The sequence below is a fragment of the Panicum virgatum genome, chromosome 6K (genome assembly GCF_016808335.1).
Source record: "Panicum virgatum strain AP13 chromosome 6K, P.virgatum_v5, whole genome shotgun sequence".
NCBI classification, from domain to species: Eukaryota; Viridiplantae; Streptophyta; class Magnoliopsida; order Poales; family Poaceae; genus Panicum; species Panicum virgatum.
Genome location: NC_053141.1, coordinates 17,495,911 through 17,504,787, shown reverse-complemented (window position 1 = coordinate 17,504,787; position 8,877 = coordinate 17,495,911).

The following is an 8,877-nucleotide window of genomic DNA, read 5'->3' as shown; positions in this document are numbered from 1 at the left end:
TGAAACGAACATGGCACCATTTATGCCATTTCGAGTGATTTTGGTGATCGAATAACAACACAACATTTGGACTAATATGATTGTTAAGATGATCATTCTCAGGTTTTTAGATTCAAGTGATGACAAAGAAAAAGAGAAGATAGGCGTAGCAAGGCCCGAAGGGCCGCCCCTACGGGGGTTCCTCTATGGTAGTCGGAAGAACCGACGATATGGTACTTTGGTGCAGAAGGGAATCGAAGCCAAGTCAGTTTATAGGCACCGGATGAACCGACGGTTCAAAAAGGGGTAACGGTGCATTGGACGTACTATGTTTCAGAGACGATGCAAGCCGAGCAAGAGTCAAGTCTTCAGCACCGGTTTAACCGGTGAGGCATCGGTTGAACCGGTGAGGCATCGGTGCATACCATCGGTGTAATGACGTCAGCAGAAGAGTTGAGTGCTGTGAGTGACCGGTTTAACCGACGTGAAAGCATCGGTTCAACCGGTGGTCACTATGTCAGCTGTCAGGAGTTCAACGGCTACTACGGGTATTAGAGTGACCGGATGAACCGACGCTACCCCTGCCAGAGGCATCGGTTCATCCGATGATACGCAGATTTTCTGCTAACCGTTGGAGCAACGGCTACAAGACTTGGTGACCTATTTATACGCCTCACCCCGGCCATTTGAAAATTGCTGGAGTTGCTGGACATCCCACACACATCCAAAAACATCTCCAAACCATACAAAAGCATTAAGATCATATCCTTAGCCCTTAGCACACTTTGAGAGTGTTGTGTAAAGGTTAGCTCTTAGTGAGTGTGATTGCAAGGCCTTGAACCTTTGTGCTGTGGTTCTCTAGTGAACCAAAACAAGAGCTTGGTGCGCCGGTACCTTGGAGCTTTGAAGCTCGCCGGCAACGTCATCGACCCTCCGACTTGGTGTGGAACGGCGACGACACTTTGTGCGGGGGACGTGGAGACCCCCATCCTTTGTGGAGAAGCTCCTTAGTGGAACCCGGGGCCAAGGTGATCGTGATTGTGTTCACGGAAGAGACTTGGTGGCCGAGTAGCAAAACTCTTAGTGAGTGCTACAACAACGTGGATGTAGGTGTGCCTTTGTGGCTAACCGAACCACGGAATAAACACCGCGTCAAGAGTTTGCTATCTCCTATCCCGCTCATTAAAATTCCGCATTTCTTACTAGCAATTTATGTGCCTTTACTTTCATAGAATAGTTTCTTGATAGAAAAGGCTATAGGTTGCTAAACTTTTTTGGGATAGGGGTTTTCACACTAGAACAACCTAGTTGCACATCTAGATAGCATGTTTTAGTTTAAGTTTTGTGCAAACTAGTTGGAGCCATAGGTCTAAATTTTTATTAGTGCCTAATTCACCCCCTCCCCCTCTTAGGGTAGAGCACCCGATCCACTTTTAGGGCAGAGCACGCCAGGCTGGGGCGGTCCGTCGCCGATCGGCGCGGAAGTGGTTCCCAACGAGCCGGTGGCCGTCGTCGCTGCGGGGACCGCGCCGGCGGCGAGCCGCGAGCGCCCGGGGTGTCACGGGCCGTGATGAGCAGGCCGGTTCTGGAAACGTGAAGCCGGTGGACTAATTGGATTGGGCTGACTGGGCGCGTAATAGGCTCGTTCATTTTTGGCGGTTTTTTTATTTTTTTTATTTTTTATTTTCGTTTTTTACAAAAAAATATATTTTCAATTTGGAAATTTACAGGAACATACCCCGGCCACCCCGCTGCCGGGCGGCCGGGACCTGGCCGCCCGGCAGCGGGGCGGCAGGGGCTTTTGTGAAAAAAATTTCGCGGAAAAAATTGCGCAGAGGTCCCTGGGGGCCGGTCGCCCGACAGCGGGGCGGGCGGCCCTGTCTGCCCGGCTGCTGGGCGACCGGCTCTCCCACCCTTATATAAGGGTTGGCTGGTCCTCCCACCCCTCATTTGCGTTACTAAAATTCCAGAAACCAAGAAAAAAAGAGAGAGAGGGAGGGAGAGAGGCGAAGCCCTGCCGGATTTTCGAGCCGGCGGCTGCAGGTAACCAAAATTCTTCTACGCTTTACTAATAGATTATGTTGTAATTATTTTTGTTGAAACAGTAGATTAGCAATCAATTTAATATCATGATTGTGTGTCCAGATGTGTCGAGCAAGCTTCGTTTTCAAGTTCATTATTTTGACAGATATATTTCTCATGATGCGTATGGAGTAGATCTATCAGCTTTTCAACGAAGAGAGTGCGGAATAGATAAACCCTTAGACATGAGTTTTGGTTCCATACGCAAATGGCTTCACGAGATATTCAATGTGAATCCAAAGACTCATTTCCATACACTCTCACATACCTTAGCGTCTAGATTTCGTTATGTGTGCATATGTATTTGAACCTGATGTATGGATATGTATTCCTACCTGTATGTGATAATTACATTTCGTTATGTATGGATATGTATTTGCACTAGATTGTAGCATGTAATATTACGAAGGTATTTGTGTAGTAAGATTTCTTGGTTGTAGTTCTAAATGTGTAGGTTGGTTCAATTAGATTGCTCACTGAATGTAGTGTACTGAAAATAGAAAGGTAGTTATGAATCATAAATTTTCGGTTTGCAATACAGTTTTGTAAACAATGCTATGATTACAAAGCAGAGGTCTAAGGCGTTCGTACTATTAGGTACTTGAACAATGAAAAGCATGGCATGTGCAACACGATAACCTCGTGTTGTGACTAAACCTAACATGACTTAGGAAATGTAAAATACCGGGATTACATGGTAGTGCTTTACTGAGTGCACCGGGGATATTTTCCCTTCCTAATAGCTTCAGACCCTGCTTCCTTAGCACGGCGGGCCCTCTCTCCCTTCCTCTCCCTATCAGCTTCACGTTCCTCTGCTTTCTGACGTTCCACTTATGCAATCCTCTTCTGAATCTCTTCCTGGTTTTTCTTACGCTTCTCCTCCATCTGTTCTTCATACAGCATTCGTTGCCACCTTTGTGCAACCCACCTTGATTGACGCTCCACGTGGTCCTTATCCTACTGAGATTGCTCGGTGTCTAACCACTGCAAGAAATCACATAGAGGCGGTGGAGTCTTTCCCCAAATCATGTTAGAAGTCATTACTAGATCTGAAAGTGACAAACTGTGATAGTGTTTTGTAGTACCTTTGCTCGGTCCTTGCCGTAATGCTTGGGCGGGTCGTACTCGTAATTCTCGTACATGAAGAATCTCTTGCCAAAGTCGTCCCCCAAAACCCTTGATTTCATTAGTTTGCACAAGGATCCGCAAAAACACATAGTCACCTGGACTCCTTGGGGGACTGTTTCCGTCACCTTACTCCATGAAATGTAGGTGGATCCTGAGGATGCCATGGTGTTAAGCCCTGGCAATCACAAGTGAGCAATCAGATTGCTAATATACTATATCAACGCTAATCGTTATTAGTAACTACACCTAAATGTACCACTAGTCACTCCTAATAATAATTAAACTGATTGCTAAACTACTGTTTCAACAAAATACTTTCTACAATTTTCTAACATTTTCTAAAAAATGTTAATATTATCTTCCAATTTTTAAGACTTTCTAATACTTCTCTAATAATTTTCTAGTACTTTCTAATACTTAATCTAACACTAAATGTACAGTATCAATGCTAATCATTACAAGTAACTGCACCTAAATGTACCACTAATCACTCCTAACAATAATTAAATTGATTGCTAATATACTGTTTCAATAAAAATAATTACAACATAATCTATTTGTAAAGCGTAGAAGAATTTTGGTTACCTGCAGTCGCCGGCTCGAAAATCCGGCAGGGCTTCGCCGCTTTCCCTCCCTCCCTCTTTTTTCTTGGTTTCTGGAATTTTAGTGATGCAAATGAGGGGTGGGGGACCAGCCAACCCTTATATATGGCTGGAAGAGCCGATCGCCCAGCAGCCGCCCCGCTGTCGGGCGACCGGCCCCAGGGACCTCCGCGCAATTATTTCAGCAAAAGATTTTGCACAAAAGCCCCTGCCGCCCCGCTGCCGGGCAGCCAGGTCCCGGCCGCCCGGCAGCGGGGCGGCCGGGTATATTCTTGTAAATTTTCAAATCGAAAATATATTTTTGTAAAAAATGAAAATAAAAAATAAAAAACCCCCTTCATTTTTGATGTTTTGTTGGGCTAGTAGGAATAAGCGAACCTCTGCCTGGGCCTTGTCACGGCAAGTTTCCTCTGTGGATAGCTTGTGCGTTTTACTGAAACTCGTGGAGTATGTGTTTAAACAAAATTATTTAAAAATAATTAAATTGCATAAAATGACTATTGAAACTTAAATTTTTATACTAGTATCATAGTAATGCACTCCAGTATAAACTAATCCATAAACTCGTAAAAAGCGTCAGGCTTTATTTCTATGACTATCGAGTCCCTTTTCATGTACCATACACGTATTTCAATAAGACTCGGGTCTTTTAGAGTCTAAACATGGTAATACAATTTTCTTAGATCCTCAGCTTGAGCACCAACTGCAAATTTGATGTCATCATGCAATTATTGATGACGTAGCTGATATAATTATAATCATATACATTTTTTGAACAAACATAAATAAAACAATTAATAACACTACCAAAATCACCTTCTAGTGCTCATGCCCACAGGTCTCCTTCAGCATTGCTTAAAGAGATTGAACACGATTTGTCACATCTCCGAGTGGAACATGATTAGCCATCAAAGGTTTCTAGCACTACAAAACGATAAATATTTATTATCATAAGCCACGGGACCTCACTACAATAGTCAACTACAAATAATCGCTCAAAACAAAATTTCAGTATATGGAACAATATTATTTTTGACGGCTCTCAAGTACCAGTTTTTAGATCATCAATTCCTTCATAAATGCCCAAAAGATAAGCATCAACCTAGTGGTAGGAGTTTATTACTAATCATTTCCACAAGTGTTGCTAAAAATTTTATGCAGGTCCATTATCCAAAGAAATGAGGAGGAAACACATCCAAGCAACAAAAAAACACATTCTCAATCCAAGCACTACCAGAAAAACGGCACAATCATCCCTACACGTTAGTACCGGGTGCACTTTAGTCCGGTACTAAATCTCAATTTAGTACCGGGCGGTAAGCACAGTGTCCCTGGGAGCTTAATAGTACCGGCTAGAACCACCAGCCGATACTAAAAGAAATCACTGACGTCGAGAGATAACTATTTAGTACCAGTTGGTGGCTTTAGCCGGTACTAAATAGCACCCAGAAAATTTAATACCGGGTAGAGACACCACCCGGTACAAAAAATATGCTATTAGTACCGGACGGAGCCACCGTCCGGTACTAACATGATGATGCGGAAAAAAAAATCTTCTGATGAGAACCAGGAGCGGTCTTATCTCTTTCCCTTTCCCTTCACCATTTTAACCTCGTCTCCTCTCTCTTCTCTCGGTCTTCTCCCCGAATCCATTCTCTCATCTCTCGAGCAGGGGTACCTCCCGGCGTGGAGGCCCCCAGCCGGCCGCGGCAAGGTGGCGGAGGCGTGGCCGTCCACAGGCGGGTGGCCCCGGCGGCAGAGGCGCGCAGGCGGCGTGGCCAGGCCCGGTGGCGGAGGCGCGCGGGCGGCGCGGCCAGGCTCGGCGGTGGATGCGCACGGGCGGATGCAGCCCGGCCGGCCTCCAGGCCGCAGCGGCGGAGGCGCGTGCGGGCGGCGCCGCCAGGCGGCAGCGCGCGGGCTGCGGCACCAGGCCGCGGCAGCGAAGGCGTGCCGGCGGGCGCCGCCAGGCCGCCAGCAGTGGAGCCACGAGCCAGGCCCTGGTGACGGAAGCCCCGGCGCCGCCCATGATTTTTTTTATTTTCGTATGTGTATTTTCTTTTTGAATTTCGTGTTGTATAATTGTTCAAATAATTTTAGATCTTTATAATTTTAGTTTGAAAATTGTAACCTAGGTGAAGCTTCCAGTTTCTCACCTTTTTCTTTCTTCTCAGTTTTTTTTTCACTGCTGCTCTGTTCATGTTCTTTCATGTTCTTGAAGAACAAGAACATGTTCTTGCATGTTCTTGAAGAACAGAGAAGAACATACGGACCAATGGTAGTAGAAAGAAAACAAGAGGAGAGAGAAAGAGATGAGGAGCCGGAGAAGTAATTTTTTTTGTGTGAAAATTTCTTTAGTACCGGTTGGTGTTCTTGACCGGTACTAAATATGCCATTTAGTACCGATCAGACCGACCGGTACTAAATGCTAGCACATTTAGAACCGGTCAGACCGACCGGTACTAAATGCTAGCACATTTAGTACCGATTGGACGGTACCGGGTAGGGAACCGGTACTAATTAGCGGTTCCGGCCCGGTACTAGTGTCTAGTTTTCTAGCAGTGAAGGCAACACCTTTCCAGCCAATTAAAAGCCAGCATACGGATTGGAGGCCCACATCAGGGGTTAAACCGCCTCAACTTACCGCCGATCACCCAGAACTGACTTTTTTTTCGAACACGAGGCTATACCCCATTTCCACTCAAGAATGGAAATCCCGACAGTCACAGAGGCCCAATAACAGAGAAAAGAAAGGGAAGAGGGGGGAGCCTACATCAATCGCCCCCTTAATCTCATCCCAACCCTGATTTAGAGCTCGATGAAACAAGGAGAGTATCTTCACCCCGTCCAACAGCTTATCTTGAAAGTCCGAACACAAACCTGCCCAGTAATTCATAAAGGCACAAGCATGTATCAGAATTTTAGCAGGGTTTGTAATTATTTTCCCATCGGAACATGCTCTATTTCTACTTTTCCAAACTGCCCAACAAGAGTTAAGGGCCCACCAAGAACTGACTCAGATGAAGGGCGCCGCAAGAGGTGTTAACAAGACTTAAGGGCCTACCAAGAAGCGTCTAAGGGCCTACCAAGAAGCGTCTCATCAGATGAAGGGCGCCACAACAGGTGTTAACAAGAGTTCGGCCGGACCAGTAGTTTGGTCGAACCACTTTCAGACTCCGATTGAGCCCACCTTCCACATGGCGACTCCTTGTGACTTCCTAAAGGCAGTTCTGCATGCTTCAACGGGATTACTTTCTAGGAACCGACCTACACACCCCCATAAGTATGAGGTAAGGGGCTCCTAAATGAGAGACACTACCAACACCTATCGAAAAGGAGTTTTATAGCTTTATTGCAAAGGCAAAGTGCTGATTAGCTAGCACTTAGAGTAGGGGGAAGAGTGAGGGGGTAGTTTGGGGAAGTGTTGGACTTGTCGATGTTCTTCTCCGAGCTTGTTCCTCAACCCCGAATACTAGCTAAGTGCACGGATATACTTTTGTAGCATTTCACCTGGAGAGTATTTAGGGTATAATATTTTCTCAGGAAACGAAGGTGCAATAATCTTCTAGCTAGTTTTACCCCAAATTAATAAGAGATAGATTGGCCTAGGTAGTATGGTTTGTCTAAGAGAAATGATCAAGGGAAGGATAAAGTCCTTTGCTATTAGTTTACTATTGACGGTCTATTTTGATCCATTTTGACCGTCAAATATCGTGCAAGATGTGAGCATTGAAAGGAATAAATGTTAGCATAAGATGAATTATTGACGAATTCCACAAATGCTGGTATGAATATGTGTGTAGGTGAATTTGAGAAAAAAATGTCAAAAAGTAGCAAATATTATCCAAGGCTTAAATTCCGGGCCAAGCACAAGCAAGCCCAAAGACCAATTTGGCCCACTTGGCAGCTACACATGAGAAGAAGATGCAGCCCATGAGCAATGACACATCAACAATTCGAGGCGATCTCCTCTTGACCAATCAGACGCAAGCACGAGGATCTATGGGCCCACATGCAGTAGTAAACTGACTTAAGACAGGGCCTGTCACCTAGTTATGACATGTGGGACTTGAGGACAACCCAACTGCCAAAGGACAGGTCGGTTGGGCCTGACCCATGGTCGGCCGACCATGGTGGTCGGACGACCATGGTTAGGCACCACCGCCTTTCCCCTTTTATGTGGTACTACCCCATTGGTCAAGAAGGTGGGTTCCAAGAGGCTCACCTGCAGAATGGACCCCGTGCAAACCAGTGGCTCCCTCCTATAAATAGTAGAAGAGGGGTGAGAATACAACACCACACCTTCGAGCTTCACACCTCTCTTCTTCATTTTGAGCTTGAGAGCTCATCCTAGTTGCTCTAGGAATCCTAGGTGTGTAGAAAAATAGGGAGAGAGTGAGGAGGAGTCGGGAAAGTGCCGGGCTTGTCGGCACTCTTCTCTGCTTGTACCTCGACGGATGCTTATCAATCATAGTAAGTGTTCGTGACATTTAGAAATAGAGTTTAAGTGCAAGTTCTAGCTTCTACCTTTGACTGGATTGAGTGTTTGCTTAAGGGGTAGCAAATGATCCTAGCTTAAGACTCCTGATAGAGACGGATAATCTTGGTAAGGGTTAGGATCAATACGGTATAGTATAGACATGGTGTCTAGGCTAGACTTTACCACTTGGTTGTTTTGTTTTCCCACGGTTTGTAGAGGTAGCCTGCAGGTGGTGACAGACCTATTAGAGCCTAGTAATCCTCCACGTTAGGTTACATAATAGTGCGAAATTTTCGGAACATCTAGTGTTCTATCCAGGGGAAGCCGATATCTCGAATTGAAGTACGAGGTGAAACTCGATCATCTCTTAACTTAGATTCTGAATCTTAGGAAATCCTCTCTATCCTTGATCCTACACAAGTGTTTGTGTTCTTGAATGAGCCTAAATCCGTAGATAGTATACTCACATTCCTAAGTGGATACCATACCCCGGAATATTCCTAGGTGAAAGCTACAGTGGTATATGTGCGCTTGCGAATTTTATGCGTGACGTTACAAAATACCAACATTTAGCGTTGAGTATGAGGCAAACAAAGGTATAATGTAGAG